Source organism: Salvia splendens, chromosome 19, assembly GCF_004379255.2.
Source record: "Salvia splendens isolate huo1 chromosome 19, SspV2, whole genome shotgun sequence".
Classification (NCBI taxonomy): Eukaryota; Viridiplantae; Streptophyta; class Magnoliopsida; order Lamiales; family Lamiaceae; genus Salvia; species Salvia splendens.
Window position 1 is genome coordinate 10,834,524 of NC_056050.1, and position 24,081 is coordinate 10,858,604.

A 24,081-nucleotide genomic window follows, 5' to 3' on the forward strand; every position below is an offset into this window, starting at 1 on the left:
AAGCTGCAGATGCATGCAAAGGGTAATATTTGTAAATTTGAACTGAAGAAAAAAAACTATCATAAGAAAAATGACAGTCTACACACAAAAAAAATTAATATTGTCATACTCGGCGTCGAGAAGTACTTAGTAATAAAGCAAGTTTATCATCGGACAGAAATCACTTTATATCTTCGAGGAAGAGAAAAAACACAGTTACCTTCTTTTCAAATTGACTATTAAGATTCCATAAAACCCCTCTATAAGCCACCTCCCAACACATCCCCAGATATGAAAGCTGAGTTTTAAAAATGTATCCCCATAAGACAGAAATCCCTGTATATCTTCAGAAGAGAAAAAAACAGTTAATTCCTCTTCAGATTTGACTATTTTGATTTCAGTAAAACCACACTAATAAGCTCCCTCGAAAAACACAGTGACTGAGTTTAAAAAATGTAACACCTGGACCAACAAACTGTTGCATTTCTAGATGTAGCTGCACTAGATTGTAAACCGACGTACTTGCATAAGTCAATTAAATCCTGGAAAATGATTATCACGCATGTTAAAACCGATAAGTTTTGAGCACCTTCAGCTAATATGAGAAGTACCAAAGTCGTCCACTGCAGAAACCATCCATGATAGGCCTTCACTAAGAACCTATGGAAATATCACAGTTATATTCAAAAGAGAGAGACAAACAGACGAAGGTTTGAGCACCGGCACCTTCCCACATGGAAATATCTACATAGCTTTAAGCGCACCTCGGGTGAAAGAATATCATGCAACCATGCTACTTGTTTCAATACAGAATGTAACACAGCTCAAGTCAACGACCTTACAAGAGGAACTTTGTTTTTCACTGCTACCTTCACATCTGTAGAAAACTAATAATCAATAAGATTAAAACTGTAGAAAGAACTTTCTAATTCCAAATCATAATAAAGACAAATTCTTCTTTATTACCTTGAGACCCATGCATTAGTTTTTCCTTTCATATATGCTGTGGAGACAGCCACGGGATCCAATAACATGTTTCGTTATTAGTCGAAAAGAACTCATCAATTTCAAACAAGTGCCTGATTGACCTTTTTCTCGTAGCAATCTGCAGAGAAACATCACAGTTATATTCAAAAGAGAAAGACAAACAGGCGACGGTTTGAGCACCGGCACCTTCCCACATGGAAATATCTACATAGCTTTAAGCGCACCTCGGGGAAAGAATAGCATGCAACCATTTGTAGAGCTACAAAGCTGGATCAAGTGCAGGTGCAGCCAATCCTGTTGCAGGTCCGAATACATCTTTAATACCCGACATCGATGATTCATCAAGTTACTTGAAATTCTCGAAGACCAGAGTGAGTATCTGCTCAATTTGAACAGAAACAGAAACTTCTCCCAGAAAACTGGCCTGATCAGGAAAACAATCAAGACATTAAATTAGATACTATCATACAATAACCAGGAAATGTAAAAATTATAAGAAAACGACAACTTGCCACATAACGACCTACCTCTTAGTGACTCAATGTGTGCTTACTTTTGTCTTTGATTACCACGGGCAGCAGAATGTCGTGCACCAAATCAAGATAATCTACTGTTGCTGTGGAGATATCCATAACGTATGAAAGGTATCTAAAAGATCGAAAAGCAAGAATGCATTTAACAATTGTGGAAACATATATAGCCGTTCCAGGTAACCAGAAATGCACATTCATGATACCTGAGCTTTGTGTATGCATCTAAAACTCCAGAAAAGATGCAAATGAATCCACCAACCATTTCCACGAACCATGTAGCAACAAGTTTCTGTGCTGAAACTGTTGGCCTTTCATCGCAGTCTCCAAAACACAGTCTTAAGCGATAGTTTCTGCTACAGATATGCACTGGACGTAACACATAGTTAGTGATGCCACTTTCGCCGAAGGATGGAATCTTGATTCTGAACGAAATAGGCGCTAAGCATGACATATAAAACATCTGCATATACCTTGTAACTATCTTTATCTGCAGTGGTTGAGTAGTTGATGTATAGCTGTATTTTTCTCAGCTTTTTCATGCTCTTTTTTCCCCGGATATAACACACTGACGACGCTTCTTCCCCTGCATTAAAACAAGCAGAAAATTTAACCCTTTCAGACACATAACAGATCTGTTTCAAAACAACAAAAAACCAAACATGAGGTCAAGATCAAGTACCAATTCATCAGAAATGTCAGCCACCTGAACAAGAACATGCCCACAATATAATTCAGATTCAGATCATCTCCAAATCCACCTGGCAAGCTGCAGATCAAGAGCAGTATAATTCACTTATTGATGATCTGCCAAACTTAAGAACTAGACGGAGAATGAGAAACAAAACATATAAAACACGAGCTTCACCAGGTCCCGGTTGCATTCCCAATGCATCCTCTTCGGACGAACTTTTCAATCTCAACATACAAGAATATGATTCTGCAATTAAAAACAAGATTTGCAATCCGAGTAGAAGTTAGATTGAATGAGAAACAAGACTCCATAATTGATATATGAATGAATGTAAGAAACATGCATACCTTGCACCAATTCATAAGTTGATGCGCTTTATGAGCATGGGTACTTCTTTCAAGTATCCACGAGTCCCAACAATTAAGTGTGCAACGCTTCTATGCAATAAAGAGAGCCTCTTACAATGTCAGATTTTTTTTATTTTTTTCTTTTTTTCTCTTTTTCATTTTTTCCTTTTTTTTCTTTTTTTTCTTTTTTTTCTTTTTTTTTGTTTCTTTTTGTTGGATGAAACAACCAATTTCACATTTGATAACCTTTGCTGAAATGTTTCCAGCTTCACCGTGGATGAAGACTTTAAAGATGTAAACGTGAAACCAGTGGGTTGCTTCGTCCCCATTTTCACATTACGAACTGAAAAATAATAGAAAAACTTTGTACAGTTAAATACAAGCCATGCTCAAGAAGCATAAAACAATTTTCTTGTAATACCACATAGTCACCTTGAACTCTAATCTTCCCGATGGTTTTCTTAGACTTTACGTAAGCGCCTTCACCCACAAGTTCAGAATGATCTTTCCTCGTCAGCTTTTCCTCTGATTTTAATAATATATTTCTTAACCTGCAAATTTAACTGAGGAAAGTTAATGTAACAGCAGATATACCCTTTTAAATAACTTTCTTTTGTGCAAAAGAAACCAAAATATGCTTTGGAAGCTAACTAATCAGCATATGCAGCAGAAAATTAAAAACAAAATCCAGAGATTATCTCACCTAATACATCCCTCAGCAGTGAACATTCATTTTCCAAAAAGGGAGGAGCTCTCATATAGCTCCTTGCCCACGAGTGGAGGCATAGGCGGACAGATGCATCATAAGATAAAACAGCATACCAGTTGCCTAGACCACTGCATCAGTTTTAGATGACATAACAAGTATTAAAAGATCTGCTTCCATGAAAATAAGCTAAATGAGAACTATTAACTTCAAGATCTTTCATGTTTATCAGGCATAAAGAATCCCGAATTTCCTATGGGAATATCTCCTAGCATAAAAAATTGATAATGCTTTTTGCAACAATGTACTTATAGCTACGCAAAATCTAGAAGTGAAGAAAAAGATATTTATTAATTCATCTGTCATCTCTGACATATTTCTTTGTGGAACAGTGGAATATAAAGTTTTTTTACAACGGAGTTACTCATTACAAACAATTGAGATTCCGAGACATATTTTGATTCAATGATCAATATCAGGTGTTAAAGAAGTAATTGATTGAAAAAAATCAAAATAAATATGCATGGTTGAGAGAAACAGATTATGCTTCTAACTTACCTCCAAAATAAATGAGGGAACATATTCCTCGTGAACCTTAGGTATGGTCGCTGTGTTACTTGTTTCAATACAGAATGTAACACAGCTCAAGTCAACGACCTTACAAGAGGAACTTTGTTTTTCACTGCTACCTTCACATCTGTAGAAAACTAATAATCAGTAAGATTAAAACTGTAGAAAGAACTTTCTAATTCCAAATCATAATAAAGACAAATTCTTCTTTATTACCTTGAGACCCATGCATTAGTTTTTCCTTTCATATATGCTGTGGAGACAGCCACGGGATCCAATAACATGTTTTCGTTATTAGTCGAAAAGAACTTATCAATTTCAAACAAGTGCCTGATTGACCTTTTCTCGTAGCAATCTGCAGAGAAACATCACAGTTATATAAAAAGAAAGACAAACAGGCGACGGTTTGAGCACCGGCACCTTCCCACATGGAAATATCTACATAGCTTTAAGCGCACCTCGGGGAAAGAATAGCATGCAACCATTTGTAGAGCTACAAAGCTGGATCAAGTGCAGGTGCAGCCAATCCTGTTGCAGGTCCGAATACATCTTTAATACCCGACATCGATGATTCATCAAGTTACTTGAAATTCTCGAAGACCAGAGTGAGTATCTGCTCAATTTGAACAGAAACAGAAACTTCTCCCAGAAAACTGGCCTGATCAGGAAAACAATCAAGACATTAAATTAGATACTATCATACAATAACCAGGAAATGTAAAAATTATAAGAAAACGACAACTTGCCACATAACGACCTACCTCTTAGTGACTCAATGTGTGCTTACTTTTGTCTTTGATTACCACGGGCAGCAGAATGTCGTGCACCAAATCAAGATAATCTACTGTTGCTGTGGAGATATCCATAACGTATGAAAGGTATCTAAAAGATCGAAAAGCAAGAATGCATTTAACAATTGTGGAAACATATATAGCCGTTCCAGGTAACCAGAAATGCACATTCATGATACCTGAGCTTTGTGTATGCATCTAAAACTCCAGAAAAGATGCAAATGAATCCACCAACCATTTCCACGAACCATGTAGCAACAAGTTTCTGTGCTGAAACTGTTGGCCTTTCATCGCAGTCTCCAAAACACAGTCTTAAGCGATAGTTTCTGCTACAGATATGCACTGGACGTAACACATAGTTAGTGATGCCACTTTCGCCGAAGGATGGAATCTTGATTCTGAACGAAATAGGCGCTAAGCATGACATATAAAACATCTGCATATACCTTGTAACTATCTTTATCTGCAGTGGTTGAGTAGTTGATGTATAGCTGTATTTTTCTCAGCTTTTTCATGCTCTTTTTCCCCGGATATAACACACTGACGACGCTTCTTCCCCTGCATTAAAACAAGCAGAAAAATTTAACCCTTTCAGACACATAAACAGATCTGTTTCAAAACAACAAAAAACCAAACATGAGGTCAAGATCAAGTACCAATTCATCAGAAATGTCAGCCACCTGAACAAGAACATGCCCACAATATAATTCAGATTCAGATCATCTCCAAATCCACCTGGCAAGCTGCAGATCAAGAGCAGTATAATTCACTTATTGATGATCTGCCAAACTTAAGAACTAGACGGAGAATGAGAAACAAAACATATAAAACACGAGCTTCACCAGGTCCCGGTTGCATTCCCAATGCATCCTCTTCGGACGAACTTTTCAATCTCAACATACAAGAATATGATTCTGCAATTAAAAACAAGATTTGCAATCCGAGTAGAAGTTAGATTGAATGAGAAACAAGACTCCATAATTGATATATGAATGAATGTAAGAAACATGCATACCTTGCACCAATTCATAAGTTGATGCGCTTTATGAGCATGGGTACTTCTTTCAAGTATCCACGAGTCCCAACAATTAAGTGTGCAACGCTTCTATGCAATAAAGAGAGCCTCTTACAATGTCAGATTTTTTTTATTTTTTTCTTTTTTTTCTCTTTTTCATTTTTTCCTTTTTTTCTTTTTTTCTTTTTTTTCTTTTTTTTGTTTCTTTTTGTTGGATGAAACAACCAATTTCACATTTGATAACCTTTGCTGAAATGTTTCCAGCTTCACCGTGGATGAAGACTTTAAAGATGTAAACGTGAAACCAGTGGGTTGCTTCGTCCCCATTTTCACATTACGAACTGAAAAATAATAGAAAAACTTTGTACAGTTAAATACAAGCCATGCTCAAGAAGCATAAAACAATTTTCTTGTAATACCACATAGTCACCTTGAACTCTAATCTTCCCGATGGTTTTCTTAGACTTTACGTAAGCGCCTTCACCCACAAGTTCAGAATGATCTTTCCTCGTCAGCTTTTCCTCTGATTTTAATAATATATTTCTTAACCTGCAAATTTAACTGAGGAAAGTTAATGTAACAGCAGATATACCCTTTTAAATAACTTTCTTTTGTGCAAAAGAAACCAAAATATGCTTTGGAAGCTAACTAATCAGCATATGCAGCAGAAAATTAAAAACAAAATCCAGAGATTATCTCACCTAATACATCCCTCAGCAGTGAACATTCATTTTCCAAAAAGGGAGGAGCTCTCATATAGCTCCTTGCCCACGAGTGGAGGCATAGGCGGACAGATGCATCATAAGATAAAACAGCATACCAGTTGCCTAGACCACTGCATCAGTTTTAGATGACATAACAAGTATTAAAAGATCTGCTTCCATGAAAATAAGCTAAATGAGAACTATTAACTTCAAGATCTTTCATGTTTATCAGGCATAAAGAATCCCGAATTTCCTATGGGAATATCTCCTAGCATAAAAAATTGATAATGCTTTTTGCAACAATGTACTTATAGCTACGCAAAATCTAGAAGTGAAGAAAAAGATATTTTATTAATTCATCTGTCATCTCTGACATATTTCTTTGTGGAACAGTGGAATATAAAGTTTTTTTACAACGGAGTTACTCATTACAAACAATTGAGATTCCGAGACATATTTTGATTCAATGATCAATATCAGGTGTTAAAGAAGTAATTGATTGAAAAAAATCAAAATAAATATGCATGGTTGAGAGAAACAGATTATGCTTCTAACTTACCTCCAAAATAAATGAGGGAACATATTCCTCGTGAACCTTAGGTATGGTCGCTGTGTTACTTGTTTCAATACAGAATGTAACACAGCTCAAGTCAACGACCTTACAAGAGGAACTTTGTTTTTCACTGCTACCTTCACATCTGTAGAAAACTAATAATCAGTAAGATTAAAACTGTAGAAAGAACTTTCTAATTCCAAATCATAATAAAGACAAATTCTTCTTTATTACCTTGAGACCCATGCATTAGTTTTTCCTTTCATATATGCTGTGGAGACAGCCACGGGATCCAATAACATGTTTTCGTTATTAGTCGAAAAGAACTCATCAATTTCAAACAAGTGCCTGATTGACCTTTTTCTCGTAGCAATCTGCAGAGAAACATCACAGTTATATAAAAAAGAAAGACAAACAGGCGACGGTTTGAGCACCGGCACCTTCCCACATGGAAATATCTACATAGCTTTAAGCGCACCTCGGGGAAAGAATAGCATGCAACCATTTGTAGAGCTACAAAGCTGGATCAAGTGCAGGTGCAGCCAATCCTGTTGCAGGTCCGAATACATCTTTAATACCCGACATCGATGATTCATCAAGTTACTTGAAATTCTCGAAGACCAGAGTGAGTATCTGCTCAATTTGAACAGAAACAGAAACTTCTCCCAGAAAACTGGCCTGATCAGGAAAACAATCAAGACATTAAATTAGATACTATCATACAATAACCAGGAAATGTAAAAATTATAAGAAAACGACAACTTGCCACATAACGACCTACCTCTTAGTGACTCAATGTGTGCTTACTTTTGTCTTTGATTACCACGGGCAGCAGAATGTCGTGCACCAAATCAAGATAATCTACTGTTGCTGTGGAGATATCCATAACGTATGAAAGGTATCTAAAAGATCGAAAAGCAAGAATGCATTTAACAATTGTGGAAACATATATAGCCGTTCCAGGTAACCAGAAATGCACATTCATGATACCTGAGCTTTGTGTATGCATCTAAAACTCCAGAAAAGATGCAAATGAATCCACCAACCATTTCCACGAACCATGTAGCAACAAGTTTCTGTGCTGAAACTGTTGGCCTTTCATCGCAGTCTCCAAAACACAGTCTTAAGCGATAGTTTCTGCTACAGATATGCACTGGACGTAACACATAGTTAGTGATGCCACTTTCGCCGAAGGATGGAATCTTGATTCTGAACGAAATAGGCGCTAAGCATGACATATAAAACATCTGCATATACCTTGTAACTATCTTTATCTGCAGTGGTTGAGTAGTTGATGTATAGCTGTATTTTTCTCAGCTTTTTCATGCTCTTTTTCCCCGGATATAACACACTGACGACGCTTCTTCCCCTGCATTAAAACAAGCAGAAAAATTTAACCCTTTCAGACACATAAACAGATCTGTTTCAAAACAACAAAAAACCAAACATGAGGTCAAGATCAAGTACCAATTCATCAGAAATGTCAGCCACCTGAACAAGAACATGCCCACAATATAATTCAGATTCAGATCATCTCCAAATCCACCTGGCAAGCTGCAGATCAAGAGCAGTATAATTCACTAATTGATGATCTGCCAAACTTAAGAACTAGACGGAGAATGAGAAACAAAACATATAAAACACGAGCTTCACCAGGTCCCGGTTGCATTCCCAATGCATCCTCTTCGGACGAACTTTTCAATCTCAACATACAAGAATATGATTCTGCAATTAAAAACAAGATTTGCAATCCGAGTAGAAGTTAGATTGAATGAGAAACAAGACTCCATAATTGATATATGAATGAATGTAAGAAACATGCATACCTTGCACCAATTCATAAGTTGATGCGCTTTATGAGCATGGGTACTTCTTTCAAGTATCCACGAGTCCCAACAATTAAGTGTGCAACGCTTCTATGCAATAAAGAGAGCCTCTTACAATGTCAGATTTTTTTTATTTTTTTCTTTTTTTTCTCTTTTTCATTTTTTCCTTTTTTTCTTTTTTTCTTTTTTTTCTTTTTTTTGTTTCTTTTTGTTGGATGAAACAACCAATTTCACATTTGATAACCTTTGCTGAAATGTTTCCAGCTTCACCGTGGATGAAGACTTTAAAGATGTAAACGTGAAACCAGTGGGTTGCTTCGTCCCCATTTTCACATTACGAACTGAAAAATAATAGAAAAACTTTGTACAGTTAAATACAAGCCATGCTCAAGAAGCATAAAACAATTTTCTTGTAATACCACATAGTCACCTTGAACTCTAATCTTCCCGATGGTTTTCTTAGACTTTACGTAAGCGCCTTCACCCACAAGTTAAGAATGATCTTTCCTCGTCAGCTTTTCCTCTGATTTTAATAATATATTTCTTAACTTGCAAATTTAACTGAGGAAAGTTAATGTAACAGCAGATATACCCTTTTAAATAACTTTCTTTTGTGCAAAAGAAACCAAAATATGCTTTGGAAGCTAACTAATCAGCATATGCAGCAGAAAATTAAAAACAAAATCCAGAGATTATCTCACCTAATACATCCCTCAGCAGTGAACATTCATTTTCCAAAAAGGGAGGAGCTCTCATATAGCTCCTTGCCCACGAGTGGAGGCATAGGCGGACAGATGCATCATAAGATAAAACAGCATACCAGTTGCCTAGACCACTGCATCAGTTTTAGATGACATAACAAGTATTAAAAGATCTGCTTCCATGAAAATAAGCTAAATGAGAACTATTAACTTCAAGATCTTTCATGTTTATCAGGCATAAAGAATCCCGAATTTCCTATGGGAATATCTCCTAGCATAAAAAAATGATAATGCTTTTTGCAACAATGTACTTATAGCTACGCAAAATCTAGAAGTGAAGAAAAAGATATTTTATTAATTCATCTGTCATCTCTGACATATTTCTTTGTGGAACAGTGGAATATAAAGTTTTTTTACAACGGAGTTACTCATTACAAACAATTGAGATTCCGAGACATATTTTGATTCAATGATCAATATCAGGTGTTAAAGAAGTAATTGATTGAAAAAAATCAAAATAAATATGCATGGTTGAGAGAAACAGATTATGCTTCTAACTTACCTCCAAAATAAATGAGGGAACATATTCCTCGTGAACCTTAGGTATGGTCGCTGTGTTACTTGTTTCAATACAGAATGTAACACAGCTCAAGTCAACGACCTTACAAGAGGAACTTTGTTTTTCACTGCTACCTTCACATCTGTAGAAAACTAATAATCAGTAAGATTAAAACTGTAGAAAGAACTTTCTAATTCCAAATCATAATAAACACAAATTCTTCTTTATTACCTTGAGACCCATGCATTAGTTTTTCCTTTCATATATGCTGTGGAGACAGCCACGGGATCCAATAACATGTTTTCGTTATTAGTCGAAAAGAACTCATCAATTTCAAACAAGTGCCTGATTGACCTTTTTCTCGTAGCAATCTGCAGAGAAACATCACAGTTATATTCAAAAGAGAGACAAACAGGCGACAGTTTGAGCACCGGCACCTTCCCACATGGAAATATCTACATAGCTTTAAGCGCACCTCGGGGAAAGAATATCATGCAACCATTTGTAGAGCTTCAAAGCTGGATCAAGTGCAGGTGCAGCCAATCCTGTTGCAGGTCCGAATACATCTTTAATACCCGACATCGATGATTCATCAAGTTACTTGAAATTCTCGAAGACCAGAGTGAGCATCTGCTCAATTTGAACAGAAACAGAAACTTCTCCCAGAAAACTGGCCTGATCAGGAAAACAATCAAGACATTAAATTAGATACTATCATACAATAACCAGAAAATGTAAAAATTATAAGAAAACGACAACTTGCCACATAACGACCTACCTCTTAGTGACTCAATGTGTGCTTACTTTTGTCTTTGATTACCACGGGCAGCAGAATGTCGTGCACCAAATCAAGATAATCTACTGTTGCTGTGGAGATATCCATAACGTATGAAAGGTATCTAAAAGATCGAAAAGCAAGAATGCATTTAACAATTGTGGAAACATATATAGCCGTTCCAGGTAACCAGAAATGCACATTCATGATACCTGAGCTTTGTGTATGCATCTAAAACTCCAGAAAAGATGCAAATGAATCCACCAACCATTTCCACGAACCATGTAGCAACAAGTTTCTGTGCTGAAACTGTTGGCCTTTCATCGCAGTCTCCAAAACACAGTCTTAAGCGATAGTTTCTGCTACAGATATGCACTGGACGTAACACATAGTTAGTGATGCCACTTTCGCCGAAGGATGGAATCTTGATTCTGAACGAAATAGGCGCTAAGCATGACATATAAAACATCTGCATATACCTTGTAACTATCTTTATCTGCAGTGGTTGAGTAGTTGATGTATAGCTGTATTTTTCTCAGCTTTTTCATGCTCTTTTTCCCCGGATATAACACACTGACGACGCTTCTTCCCCTGCATTAAAACAAGCAGAAAAATTTAACCCTTTCAGACACATAAACAGATCTGTTTCAAAACAACAAAAAACCAAACATGAGGTCAAGATCAAGTACCAATTCATCAGAAATGTCAGCCACCTGAACAAGAACATGCCCACAATATAATTCAGATTCAGATCATCTCCAAATCCACCTGGCAAGCTGCAGATCAAGAGCAGTATAATTCACTTATTGATGATCTGCCAAACTTAAGAACTAGACGGAGAATGAGAAACAATACATATAAAACACGAGCTTCACCAGGTCCCGGTTGCATTCCCAATGCATCCTCTTCGGACGAACTTTTCAATCTCAACATACAAGAATATGATTCTGCAATTAAAAACAAGATTTGCAATCCGAGTAGAAGTTAGATTGAATGAGAAACAAGACTCCATAATTGATATATGAATGAATGTAAGAAACATGCATACCTTGCACCAATTCATAAGTTGATGCGCTTTATGAGCATGGGTACTTCTTTCAAGTATCCACGAGTCCCAACAATTAAGTGTGCAACGCTTCTATGCAATAAAGAGAGCCTCTTACAATGTCAGATTTTTTTTATTTTTTTCTTTTTTTTCTCTTTTTTCATTTTTTCCTTTTTTTCTTTTTTTCTTTTTTTTCTTTTTTTTGTTTCTTTTTGTTGGATGAAACAACCAATTTCACATTTGATAACCTTTGCTGAAATGTTTCCAGCTTCACCGTGGATGAAGACTTTAAAGATGTAAACGTGAAACCAGTGGGTTGCTTCGTCCCCATTTTCACATTACGAACTGAAAAATAATAGAAAAACTTTGTACAGTTAAATACAAGCCATGCTCAAGAAGCATAAAACAATTTTCTTGTAATACCACATAGTCACCTTGAACTCTAATCTTCCCGATGGTTTTCTTAGACTTTACGTAAGCGCCTTCACCCACAAGTTCAGAATGATCTTTCCTCGTCAGCTTTTCCTCTGATTTTAATAATATATTTCTTAACCTGCAAATTTAACTGAGGAAAGTTAATGTAACAGCAGATATACCCTTTTAAATAACTTTCTTTTGTGCAAAAGAAACCAAAATATGCTTTGGAAGCTAACTAATCAGCATATGCAGCAGAAAATTAAAAACAAAATCCAGAGATTATCTCACCTAATACATCCCTCAGCAGTGAACATTCATTTTCCAAAAAGGGAGGAGCTCTCATATAGCTCCTTGCCCACGAGTGGAGGCATAGGCGGACAGATGCATCATAAGATAAAACAGCATACCAGTTGCCTAGACCACTGCATCAGTTTTAGATGACATAACAAGTATTAAAAGATCTGCTTCCATGAAAATAAGCTAAATGAGAACTATTAACTTCAAGATCTTTCATGTTTATCAGGCATAAAGAATCCCGAATTTCCTATGGGAATATCTCCTAGCATAAAAAATTGATAATGCTTTTTGCAACAATGTACTTATAGCTACGCAAAATCTAGAAGTGAAGAAAAAGATATTTTATTAATTCATCTGTCATCTCTGACATATTTCTTTGTGGAACAGTGGAATATAAAGTTTTTTTACAACGGAGTTACTCATTACAAACAATTGAGATTCCGAGACATATTTTGATTCAATGATCAATATCAGGTGTTAAAGAAGTAATTGATTGAAAAAAATCAAAATAAATATGCATGGTTGAGAGAAACAGATTATGCTTCTAACTTACCTCCAAAATAAATGAGGGAACATATTCCTCGTGAACCTTAGGTATGGTCGCTGTGTTACTTGTTTCAATACAGAATGTAACACAGCTCAAGTCAACGACCTTACAAGAGGAACTTTGTTTTTCACTGCTACCTTCACATCTGTAGAAAACTAATAATCAGTAAGATTAAAACTGTAGAAAGAACTTTCTAATTCCAAATCATAATAAACACAAATTCTTCTTTATTACCTTGAGACCCATGCATTAGTTTTTCCTTTCATATATGCTGTGGAGACAGCCACGGGATCCAATAACATGTTTTCGTTATTAGTCGAAAAGAACTCATCAATTTCAAACAAGTGCCTGATTGACCTTTTTCTCGTAGCAATCTGCAGAGAAACATCACAGTTATATTCAAAAGAGAGACAAACAGGCGACAGTTTGAGCACCGGCACCTTCCCACATGGAAATATCTACATAGCTTTAAGCGCACCTCGGGGAAAGAATATCATGCAACCATTTGTAGAGCTTCAAAGCTGGATCAAGTGCAGGTGCAGCAAATCCTGTTGCAGGTCCGAATACATCTTTAATACCCGACATCGATGATTCATCAAGTTACTTGAAATTCTCGAAGACCAGAGTGAGTATCTGCTCAATTTGAACAGAAACAGAAACTTCTCCCAGAAAACGGGCCTGATCAGGAAAACAATCAAGACATTAAATTAGATACTATCATACAATAACCAGGAAATGTAAAAATGATAAGAAAACGACAACTTGCCACATAACGACCTACCTCTTAGTGACTCAATGTGTGCTTACTTTTGTCTTTGATTACCATGGGCAGCAGAATGTCGTGCACCAAATCAAGATAATCTACTGTTGCTGTGGAGATATCCATAACGTATGAAAGGTATCTAAAAGATCGAAAAGCAAGAATGCATTTAACAATTGTGGAAACATATATAGCCGTTCCAGGTAACCAGCAATGCACATTCATGATACCTGAGCTTTGTGTATGCATCTAAAACGCCAGAAAAGATGCAAATGAATCCACCAACCATTTCCACGAACCATGTAGCAACAAGTTTCTGTGCTGAAACTGTTGGCCTTTCATCGCAGTCTCCAAAACACAGTCTTAAGCGATAGTTTCTGCTACAGATATGCACTGGACGTAACACATAGTTAGTGATGCCACTTTCGCCGAAGGATGGAATCTTGATTTTGAACGAAATAGGCGCTAAGCATGACATATAAAACATCTGCATATACCTTGTAACTATCTTTATCTGCAGTGGTTGAGTAGTTGATGTGTAGCTGTATTTTTCTCAGCTTTTTCATGCTCTTTTTCCCCGGATATAACACACTGACGACGCTTCTTCCCCTGCATTAAAACAAGCAGAAAAATTTAACCCTTTCAGACACATAAACAGATCTGTTTCAAAACAACAAAAAACCAAACATGAGGTTAAGATCAAGTACCAATTCATCAGAAATGTCAGCCACCTGAACAAGAACATGCCCACAATATAATTCAGATTCAGATCATCTCCAAATCCACCTGGCAAGCTGCAGATCAAGAGCAGTATAATTCACTTATTGATGATCTGCCAAACTTAAGAACTAGACGGAGAATGAGAAACAAAACATATAAAACACGAGCTTCACCAGGTCCCGGTTGCATTCCCAATGCATCCTCTTCGGACGAACTTTTCAATCTCAACATACAAGAATATGATTCTGCAATTAAAAACAAGATTTGCAATCCGAGTAGAAGTTAGATTGAATGAGAAACAAGACTCCATAATTGATATATGAATGAATGTAAGAAACATGCATACCTTGCACCAATTCATAAGTTGATGCGCTTTATGAGCATGGGTACTTCTTTCAAGTATCCACGAGTCCCAACAATTAAGTGTGCAACGCTTCTATGCAATAAAGAGATCCTCTTACAATGTCAGATTTTTTTGATTTTTTTCTTTTTTTTTTCTTTTTTCATTTTTTCCTTTTATTCTTTTTTTCTTTTTTTTCTTTTTTTTGTTTCTTTTTGTTGGATGAAACAACCAATTTCACATTTGATAACCTTTGCTGAAATGTTTCCAGCTTCACCGTGGATGAAGACTTTAAAGATGTAAACGTGAAACCAGTGGGTTGCTTCGTCCCCATTTTCACATTACGAACTGAAAAATAATAGAAAAACTTTGTACAGTTAAATACAAGCCATGCTCAAGAAGCATAAAACAATTTTCTTGTAATACCACATAGTCACCTTGAACTCTAATCTTCCCGATGGTTTTCTTAGACTTTACGTAAGCGCCTTCACCCACAAGTTCAGAATGATCTTTCCTCGTCAGCTTTTCCTCTGATTTTAATAATATATTTCTTAACCTACAAATTTAACTGAGGAAAGTTAATGTAACAGCAGATATACCCTTTTAAATAACTTTCTTTTGTGCAAAAGAAACCAAAATATGCTTTGGAAGCTAACTAATCAGCATATGCAGCAGAAAATTAAAAACAAAATCCAGAGATTATCTCACCTAATACATCCCTCAGCAGTGAACATTCATTTTCCAAAAAGGGAGGAGCTCTCATATAGCTCCTTGCCCACGAGTGGAGGCATAGGCGGACAGATGCATCATAAGATAAAACAGCATACCAGTTGCCTAGACCACTGCATCAGTTTTAGATGACATAACAAGTATTAAAAGATCTGCTTCCATGAAAATAAGCTAAATGAGAACTATTAACTTCAAGATCTTTCATGTTTATCAGGCATAAAGAATCCCGAATTTCCTATGGGAATATCTCCTAGCATAAAAAATTGATAATGCTTTTTGCAACAATGTACTTATAGCTACGCAAAATCTAGAAGTGAAGAAAAAGATATTTTATTAATTCATCTGTCATCTCTGACATATTTCTTTGTGGAACAGTGGAATATAAAGTTTTTTTACAACGGAGTTACTCATTACAAACAATTGAGATTCCGAGACATATTTTGATTCAATGATCAATATCAGGTGTTAAAGAAGTAATTGATTGAAAAAAATCAAAATAAATATGCATGGTTGAGAGAAACAGATTATGCTTCTAACTTACCTCCAAAATAAATGAGGGAACATATTCCTCGTGAACCTTAGGTATGGTCGCTGTGTTACTTGTTTCAATACAGAATGTAACACAGCTCAAGTCAACGACCTTACAAGAGGAACTTTGTTTTTCACTGCTACCTTCACATCTGTAGAAAACTAATAATCAGTAAGATTAAAACTGTAGAAAGAACTTTCTAATTCCAAATCATAATAAACACAAATTCTTCTTTATTACCTTGAGACCCATGCATTAGTTTTTCCTTTCATATATGCTGTGGAGACAGCCACGGGATCCAATAACATGTTTTCGTTATTAGTCGAAAAGAACTCATCAATTTCAAACAAGTGCCTGATTGACCTTTTTCTCGTAGCAATCTGCAGAGAAACATCACAGTTATATTCAAAAGAGAGACAAACAGGCGACAGTTTGAGCACCGGCACCTTCCCACATGGAAATATCTACATAGCTTTAAGCGCACCTCGGGGAAAGAATATCATGCAACCATTTGTAGAGCTTCAAAGCTGGATCAAGTGCAGGTGCAGCAAATCCTGTTGCAGGTCCGAATACATCTTTAATACCCGACATCGATGATTCATCAAGTTACTTGAAATTCTCGAAGACCAGAGTGAGTATCTGCTCAATTTGAACAGAAACAGAAACTTCTCCCAGAAAACGGGCTTGATCAGGAAAACAATCAAGACATTAAATTAGATACTATCATACAATAACCAGGAAATGTAAAAATGATAAGAAAACGACAACTTGCCACATAACGACCTACCTCTTAGTGACTCAATGTGTGCTTACTTTTGTCTTTGATTACCATGGGCAGCAGAATGTCGTGCACCAAATCAAGATAATCTACTGTTGCTGTGGAGATATCCATAACGTATGAAAGGTATCTAAAAGATCGAAAAGCAAGAATGCATTTAACAATTGTGGAAACATATATAGCCGTTCCAAGTAACCAGCAATGCACATTCATGATACCTGAGCTTTGTGTATGCATCTAAAACGCCAGAAAAGATGCAAATGAATCCACCAACCATTTCCACGAACCATGTAGCAACAAGTTTCTGTGCTGAAACTGTTGGCCTTTCATCGCAGTCTCCAAAACACAGTCTTAAGCGATAGTTTCTGCTACAGATATGCACTGGACGTAACACATAGTTAGTGATGCCACTTTCGCCGAAGGATGGAATCTTGATTTTGAACGAAATAGGCGCTAAGCATGACATATAAAACATCTGCATATACCTTGTAACTATCTTTATCTGCAGTGGTTGAGTAGTTGATGTGTAGCTGTATTTTTCTCAGCTTTTTCATGCTCTTTTTCCCCGGATATAACACACTGACGACGCTTCTTCCCCTGCATTAAAACAAGCAGAAAAATTTAACCCTTTCAGACACATAAACAGATCTGTTTCAAAACAACAAAAAACCAAACATGAGGTTAAGATCAAGTACCAATTCATCAGAAATGTCAGCCACCTGAACAAGAACATGCCCACAATATAATTCAGATTCAGATCATCTCCAAATCCACCTGGCAAGCTGCAGATCAAGAGCAGTATAATTCACTTATTGATGATCTGCCAAACTTAAGAACTAGACGGAGAATGAGAAACAAAACATATAAAACACGAGCTTCACCAGGTCCCGGTTGCATTCCCAATGCATCCTCTTCGGACGAACTTTTCAATCTCAACATACAAGAATATGATTCTGCAATTAAAAACAAGATTTGCAATCCGAGTAGAAGTTAGATTGAATGAGAAACAAGACTCCATAATTGATATATGAATGAATGTAAGAAACATGCATACCTTGCACCAATTCATAAGTTGATGCGCTTTATGAGCATGGGTACTTCTTTCAAGTATCCACGAGTCCCAACAATTAAGTGTGCAACGCTTCTATGCAATAAAGAGATCCTCTTACAATGTCAGATTTTTTTGATTTTTTTCTTTTTTTTTTCTTTTTTCATTTTTTCCTTTTATTTCTTTTTTTCTTTTTTTTCTTTTTTTTGTTTCTTTTTGTTGGATGAAACAACCAATTTCACATTTGATAACCTTTGCTGAAATGTTTCCAGCTTCACCGTGGATGAAGACTTTAAAGATGTAAACGTGAAACCAGTGGGTTGCTTCGTCCCCATTTTCACATTACGAACTGAAAAATAATAGAAAAACTTTGTACAGTTAAATACAAGCCATGCTCAAGAAGCATAAAACAATTTTCTTGTAATACCACATAGTCACCTTGAACTCTAATCTTCCCGATGGTTTTCTTAGACTTTACGTAAGCGCCTTCACCCACAAGTTCAGAATGATCTTTCCTCGTCAGCTTTTCCTCTGATTTTAATAATATATTTCTTAACCTACAAATTTAACTGAGGAAAGTTAATGTAACAGCAGATATACCCTTTTAAATAACTTTCTTTTGTGCAAAAGAAACCAAAATATGCTTTGGAAGCTAACTAATCAGCATATGCAGCAGAAAATTAAAAACAAAATCCAGAGATTATCTCACCTAATACATCCCTCAGCAGTGAACATTCATTTTCCAAAAAGGGAGGAGCTCTCATATAGCTCCTTGCCCACGAGTGGAGGCATAGGCGGACAGATGCATCATAAGATAAAACAGCATACCAGTTGCCTAGACCACTGCATCAGTTTTAGATGACATAACAAGTATTAAAAGATCTGCTTCCATGAAAATAAGCTAAATGAGAACTATTAACTTCAAGATCTTTCATGTTTATCAGGCATAAAGAATCCCGAATTTCCTATGGGAATATCTCCTAGCATAAAAAATTGATAATGCTTTTTGCAACAATGTACTTATAGCTACGCAAAATCTAGAAGTGAAGAAAAAGATATTTTATTAATTCATCTGTCATCTCTGACATATTTCTTTGTGGAACAGTGGAATATAAAGTTTTTTTACAACGGAGTTACTCATTACAAACAATTGAGATTCCGAGACATATTTTGATTCAATGATCAATATCAGGTGTTAAAGAAGTAATTGATTGAAAAAAATCAAAATAAATATGCATGGTTGAGAGAAACAGATTATGCTTCTAACTTACCTCCAAAATAAATGAGGGAACATATTCCTCGTGAACCTTAGGTATGGTCGCTGTGTTACTTGTTTCAATACAGAATGTAACACAGCTCAAGTCAACGACCTTACAAGAGGAACTTTGTTTTTCACTGCTACCTTCACATCTGTAGAAAACTAATAATCAGTAAGATTAAAACTGTAGAAAGAACTTTCTAATTCCAAATCATAATAAACACAAATTCTTCTTTATTACCTTGAGACCCATGCATTAGTTTTTCCTTTCATATATGCTGTGGAGACAGCCACGGGATCCAATAACATGTTTTCGTTATTAGTCGAAAAGAACTCATCAATTTCAAACAAGTGCCTGATTGACCTTTTTCTCGTAGCAATCTGCAGAGAAACATCACAGTTATATTCAAAAGAGAGACAAACAGGCGACAGTTTGAGCACCGGCACCTTCCCACATGGAAATATCTACATAGCTTTAAGCGCACCTCGGGGAAAGAATATCATGCAACCATTTGTAGAGCTTCAAAGCTGGATCAAGTGCAGGTGCAGCAAATCCTGTTGCAGGTCCGAATACATCTTTAATACCCGACATCGATGATTCATCAAGTTACTTGAAATTCTCGAAGACCAGAGTGAGTATCTGCTCAATTTGAACAGAAACAGAAACTTCTCCCAGAAAACGGGCCTGATCAGGAAAACAATCAAGACATTAAATTAGATACTATCATACAATAACCAGGAAATGTAAAAATGATAAGAAAACGACAACTTGCCACATAACGACCTACCTCTTAGTGACTCAATGTGTGCTTACTTTTGTCTTTGATTACCATGGGCAGCAGAATGTCGTGCACCAAATCAAGATAATCTACTGTTGCTGTGGAGATATCCATAACGTATGAAAGGTATCTAAAAGATCGAAAAGCAAGAATGCATTTAACAATTGTGGAAACATATATAGCCGTTCCAGGTAACCAGCAATGCACATTCATGATACCTGAGCTTTGTGTATGCATCTAAAACGCCAGAAAAGATGCAAATGAATCCACCAACCATTTCCACGAACCATGTAGCAACAAGTTTCTGTGCTGAAACTGTTGGCCTTTCATCGCAGTCTCCAAAACACAGTCTTAAGCGATAGTTTCTGCTACAGATATGCACTGGACGTAACACATAGTTAGTAATGCCACTTTCGCCGAAGGATGGAATCTTGATTTTGAACGAAATAGGCGCTAAGCATGACATATAAAACATCTGCATATACCTTGTAACTATCTTTATCTGCAGTGGTTGAGTAGTTGATGTATAGCTGTATTTTTCTCAGCTTTTTCATGCTCTTTTTCCCCGGATATAACACACTGACGACGCTTCTTCCCCTGCATTAAAACAAGCAGAAAAATTTAACCCTTTCAGACACATAAACAGATCTGTTTCAAAACAACAAAAAACCAAACATGAGGTCAAGATCAAGTACCAATTCATCAGAAATGTCAGCCACCTGAACAAGAACATGCCCACAATATAATTCAGATTCAGATCATCTCCAAATCCACCTGGCAAGCTGCAGATCAAGAGCAGTATAATTCACTTATTGATGATCTGCCAAACTTAAGAACTAGACGGAGAATGAGAAACAAAACATATAAAACACGAGCTTCACCAGGTCCCGGTTGCATTCCCAATGCATCCTCTTCGGACGAACTTTTCAATCTCAACATACAAGAATATGATTCTGCAATTAAAAACAAGATTTGCAATCCGAGTAGAAGTTAGATTGAATGAGAAACAAGACTCCATAATTGATATATGAATGAATGTAAGAAACATGCATACCTTGCACCAATTCATAAGTTGATGCGCTTTATGAGCATGGGTACTTCTTTCAAGTATCCACGAGTCCCAACAATTAAGTGTGCAACGCTTCTATGCAATAAAGAGAGCCTCTTACAATGTCAGATTTTTTTTATTTTTTTCTTTTTTTTCTCTTTTTTCATTTTTTCCTTTTTTTCTTTTTTTCTTTTTTTTCTTTTTTTTTGTTTCTTTTTGTTGGATGAAACAACCAATTTCACATTTGATAACCTTTGCTGAAATGTTTCCAGCTTCACCGTGGATGAAGACTTTAAAGATGTAAACGTGAAACCAGTGGGTTGCTTCGTCCCCATTTTCACATTACGAACTGAAAAATAATAGAAAAACTTTGTACAGTTAAATACAAGCCATGCTCAAGAAGCATAAAACAATTTTCTTGTAATACCACATAGTCACCTTGAACTCTAATCTTCCCGATGGTTTTCATAGACTTTACGTAAGCGCCTTCACCCACAAGTTCAGAATGATCTTTCCTCGTCAGCTTTTCCTCTGATTTTAATAATATATTTCTTAACCTGCAAATTTAACTGAGGAAAGTTAATGTAACAGCAGATATACCCTTTTAAATAACTTTCTTTTGTGCAAAAGAAACCAAAATATGCTTTGGAAGCTAACTAATCAGCATATGCAGCAGAAAATTAAAAACAAAATCCAGAGATTATCTCACCTAATACATCCCTCAGCAGTGAACATTCATTTTCCAAAAAGGGAGGAGCTCTCATATAGCTCCTTGCCCACGAGTGGAGGCATAGGCGGACAGATGCATCATAAGATAAAACAGCATACCAGTTGCCTAGACCACTGCATCAGTTTTAGAAGACATAACAAGTATTAAAAGATCTGCTTCCATGAAAATAAGCTAAATGAGAACTATTAACTTCAAGATCTTTCATGTTTATCAGGCATAAAGAATCCCGAATTTCCTATGGGAATATCTCTTAGCAAGATTACCTTGAATGAAATGTTGGATATTGACCGCTCAACGGATGAGAAGCTACAACTGCATTCTTAAAAAACGTATCCAGCTTTTCTAGAAACTTCTCCAGAGGTCTCATACCCATCATCTAAATAACAGATATACCAAAAAAAGATAAATTGGCAATTAAAAATAATAATATTTAGAAGGAAAACCTTGAAATAATTTACCTTGGCAATATCCGCCAAAGCTGAGAATTGATCACTTAAATATCTTTCCAAATAAACTCGAAACACCAAACAAGATACTATGAACCTATCTCATGGTTTTCATATTTGGCTGCACGCTGGTGCTAGATGGATTAGCCCCTTCATTGTTTCGTTTCTCCACTGAAACGCTGTTGCTACTAGTGGTGTCCGGGGTGGAGTTCAGTTAGTGACAGATTCAGAAGACACCCTAGCAGAATCATGGTGCCCTACAACGACTATCATTATAATTCCCAGGTGCATTGGAAAAATAAATGTGTCTTGCACCACCATTGGCCACTTTATCATCCCGCAGCGATGCCTTAGGGGAGTCGCGACCACCATAGCCCCCACCCTCAGAATCAGAGGTGTCTATGTCCCAATCCGAGAGGTTCTCAATCATACGGTTAACAGAGGGCATACGTCCAGTGCGAAAGTTGGAAACAGAGGACAACCCGAGGCTATTGCCACGGTACCTCAGCCCCACCACTGAATCAGAATGAAGCTTGTTCCGTAGGAACTAGTTCTCCACCTATTCATAATATACCAAATTCAAGATTAATGAATCACATAATGTATGAAGTCACAATGTAATCAAGAAATTGACTAAAGAAATAAGATATCGACCTCAAGCCGGATTTTCTGCCCTCCGGCAGACCAGCGGCGGTGGCGGAGGCAGACCAGCGGTGGCAGCGAGGAATCCGACGCACAACGACACTTCCCAGACCTTTTCGACGACATTTCCAAACCCTTTTCATTTCTGAAACTTTTAGTAAAGATTTCAAGGTTTTTAAACTTTTTTTGCAAATTAAAAGTGAAGCAACTTACCGAGCGTCGGCGGGGACGGCAGCGGTTACCAGCCGAAACAATAGCAGCAGCGGTGGTGTCACAGTAGGAAGGGTTGTCGGCGTCGAGGAAGAGAACTCCGGAGAATCGATAGCTAAGTAGTCCAATTCTAGTTTAGAGTTTTTTTTCAATTTGGTGAACAGAAAGGGTGAGAATCGAGGGAGAGGGAGAGGGAGAGGGGATCGGTGAGAAGCGAGGGAGAGAGAGATTCAAATTTGGGAGTGATTCTTTTTTTCTTTTATTTATATACTGTAGGGCTTAGTTATATCTAGTGTTGGGCTAGTTTTACATTTATTTAGGTTTTGGGCTTAGGTAAATAGGTAAAATATTTTCCCATATTAAATTCTCTTACTCGGGATCGTATATTGTTATTTCGTTGTTTGGATTTCCACGCAAGAAAGGGTGAAATATATTTATTTTTTAGTTCCCAATTTAATTAGTTAATCCCTTAGCTAATTTATTTAATTCCCGAATTCATTCCGAGGAGGATGAATAAGTACGAGACTAACGATACGAGTTTCAAGGAAGTGAGCGGTCGGCCAGTGTAGTAGTTAACTCTCAAATACTTCCGCGACTCTAAGTTTTAAACTCTTATCTTTTCTTAAATTGTTGGACTATTGTCGCTTCGTGATTTGAGACTCTGATTCAATATTAAGTTTCCCTTTTGATTCAAATGTCGTGCCCTTTGATCATTTTCTCATTTCTTCCCCTGCTTCTTTATTCCCCCACTAGTCGCGATCAACTGAGCTTTTTTATCCTTAAAAAGTGTGGTCGTGACAAATAATTTTAGTAGATTATATGATTCACATTATCAATAAAAGTGTATGTTTATATACTATTAGTGGATAGTTGAATCTACAAAATAATACTAGTAAATTATTAATTCTAATCATATCTGGTGTAACTAAAATGAGAGTATTCACAATATGGGACTACAATCCCGCCCTATAAATTTGACCATTTCCATTTTTCTTCTACCACGTAAACATTTTATCTTCCC

The 24,081-nt window shown here is 36.5% G+C and overlaps 2 long non-coding RNA genes across 30 annotated transcripts; both read right to left on the reverse strand.

Annotated features, from left to right (window-relative positions):
• Positions 1 to 758: 758 nt before the first annotated feature.
• On the reverse strand, positions 759 to 2,694 carry LOC121779729. 2 transcript variants are annotated; one of them, XR_006045920.1, is made up of 9 exons: positions 2,538 to 2,694; positions 2,365 to 2,436; positions 2,179 to 2,265; positions 1,970 to 2,082; positions 1,703 to 1,865; positions 1,494 to 1,614; positions 1,191 to 1,390; positions 946 to 1,084; positions 759 to 856 (listed from the first exon to the last, which is right to left on the reverse strand). It is a non-coding gene; the product is annotated as an uncharacterized LOC121779729 (long non-coding RNA). The 2 variants fall into 2 exon arrangements; XR_006045921.1 differs by having other exon boundaries at positions 2,345 to 2,436.
• Positions 2,695 to 2,709: 15 nt separating this feature from the next.
• On the reverse strand, positions 2,710 to 23,255 carry LOC121779727. Of its 28 annotated transcripts, none has more exons than XR_006045914.1 (73): positions 23,064 to 23,255; positions 22,863 to 22,985; positions 22,221 to 22,767; positions 22,026 to 22,138; positions 21,742 to 21,875; positions 21,471 to 21,589; positions 21,039 to 21,381; positions 20,866 to 20,937; positions 20,680 to 20,766; positions 20,470 to 20,581; positions 20,203 to 20,365; positions 19,994 to 20,114; positions 19,691 to 19,890; positions 19,447 to 19,586; positions 19,219 to 19,357; positions 18,657 to 18,790; positions 18,386 to 18,504; positions 17,954 to 18,296; positions 17,781 to 17,852; positions 17,595 to 17,681; positions 17,385 to 17,496; positions 17,118 to 17,280; positions 16,909 to 17,029; positions 16,606 to 16,804; positions 16,362 to 16,501; positions 16,134 to 16,272; positions 15,572 to 15,705; positions 15,301 to 15,419; positions 14,870 to 15,211; positions 14,697 to 14,768; positions 14,511 to 14,597; positions 14,301 to 14,412; positions 14,034 to 14,196; positions 13,825 to 13,945; positions 13,522 to 13,721; positions 13,278 to 13,417; positions 13,050 to 13,188; positions 12,488 to 12,621; positions 12,217 to 12,335; positions 11,786 to 12,127; positions 11,613 to 11,684; positions 11,427 to 11,513; positions 11,217 to 11,328; positions 10,950 to 11,112; positions 10,741 to 10,861; positions 10,438 to 10,637; positions 10,194 to 10,333; positions 9,966 to 10,104; positions 9,404 to 9,537; positions 9,133 to 9,225; positions 8,703 to 9,043; positions 8,530 to 8,601; positions 8,344 to 8,430; positions 8,134 to 8,245; positions 7,867 to 8,029; positions 7,658 to 7,778; positions 7,355 to 7,554; positions 7,111 to 7,250; positions 6,883 to 7,021; positions 6,321 to 6,454; positions 6,050 to 6,168; positions 5,620 to 5,960; positions 5,427 to 5,518; positions 5,261 to 5,347; positions 5,051 to 5,162; positions 4,784 to 4,946; positions 4,575 to 4,695; positions 4,272 to 4,471; positions 4,030 to 4,168; positions 3,802 to 3,940; positions 3,241 to 3,374; positions 2,970 to 3,088; positions 2,710 to 2,880 (listed from the first exon to the last, which is right to left on the reverse strand). It is a non-coding gene; the product is annotated as an uncharacterized LOC121779727 (long non-coding RNA). The 28 variants fall into 28 exon arrangements; XR_006045905.1 differs by having other exon boundaries at positions 5,447 to 5,518; positions 6,039 to 6,168; XR_006045915.1 differs by having other exon boundaries at positions 5,447 to 5,518; positions 8,510 to 8,601.
• Positions 23,256 to 24,081: the final 826 nt, after the last annotated feature.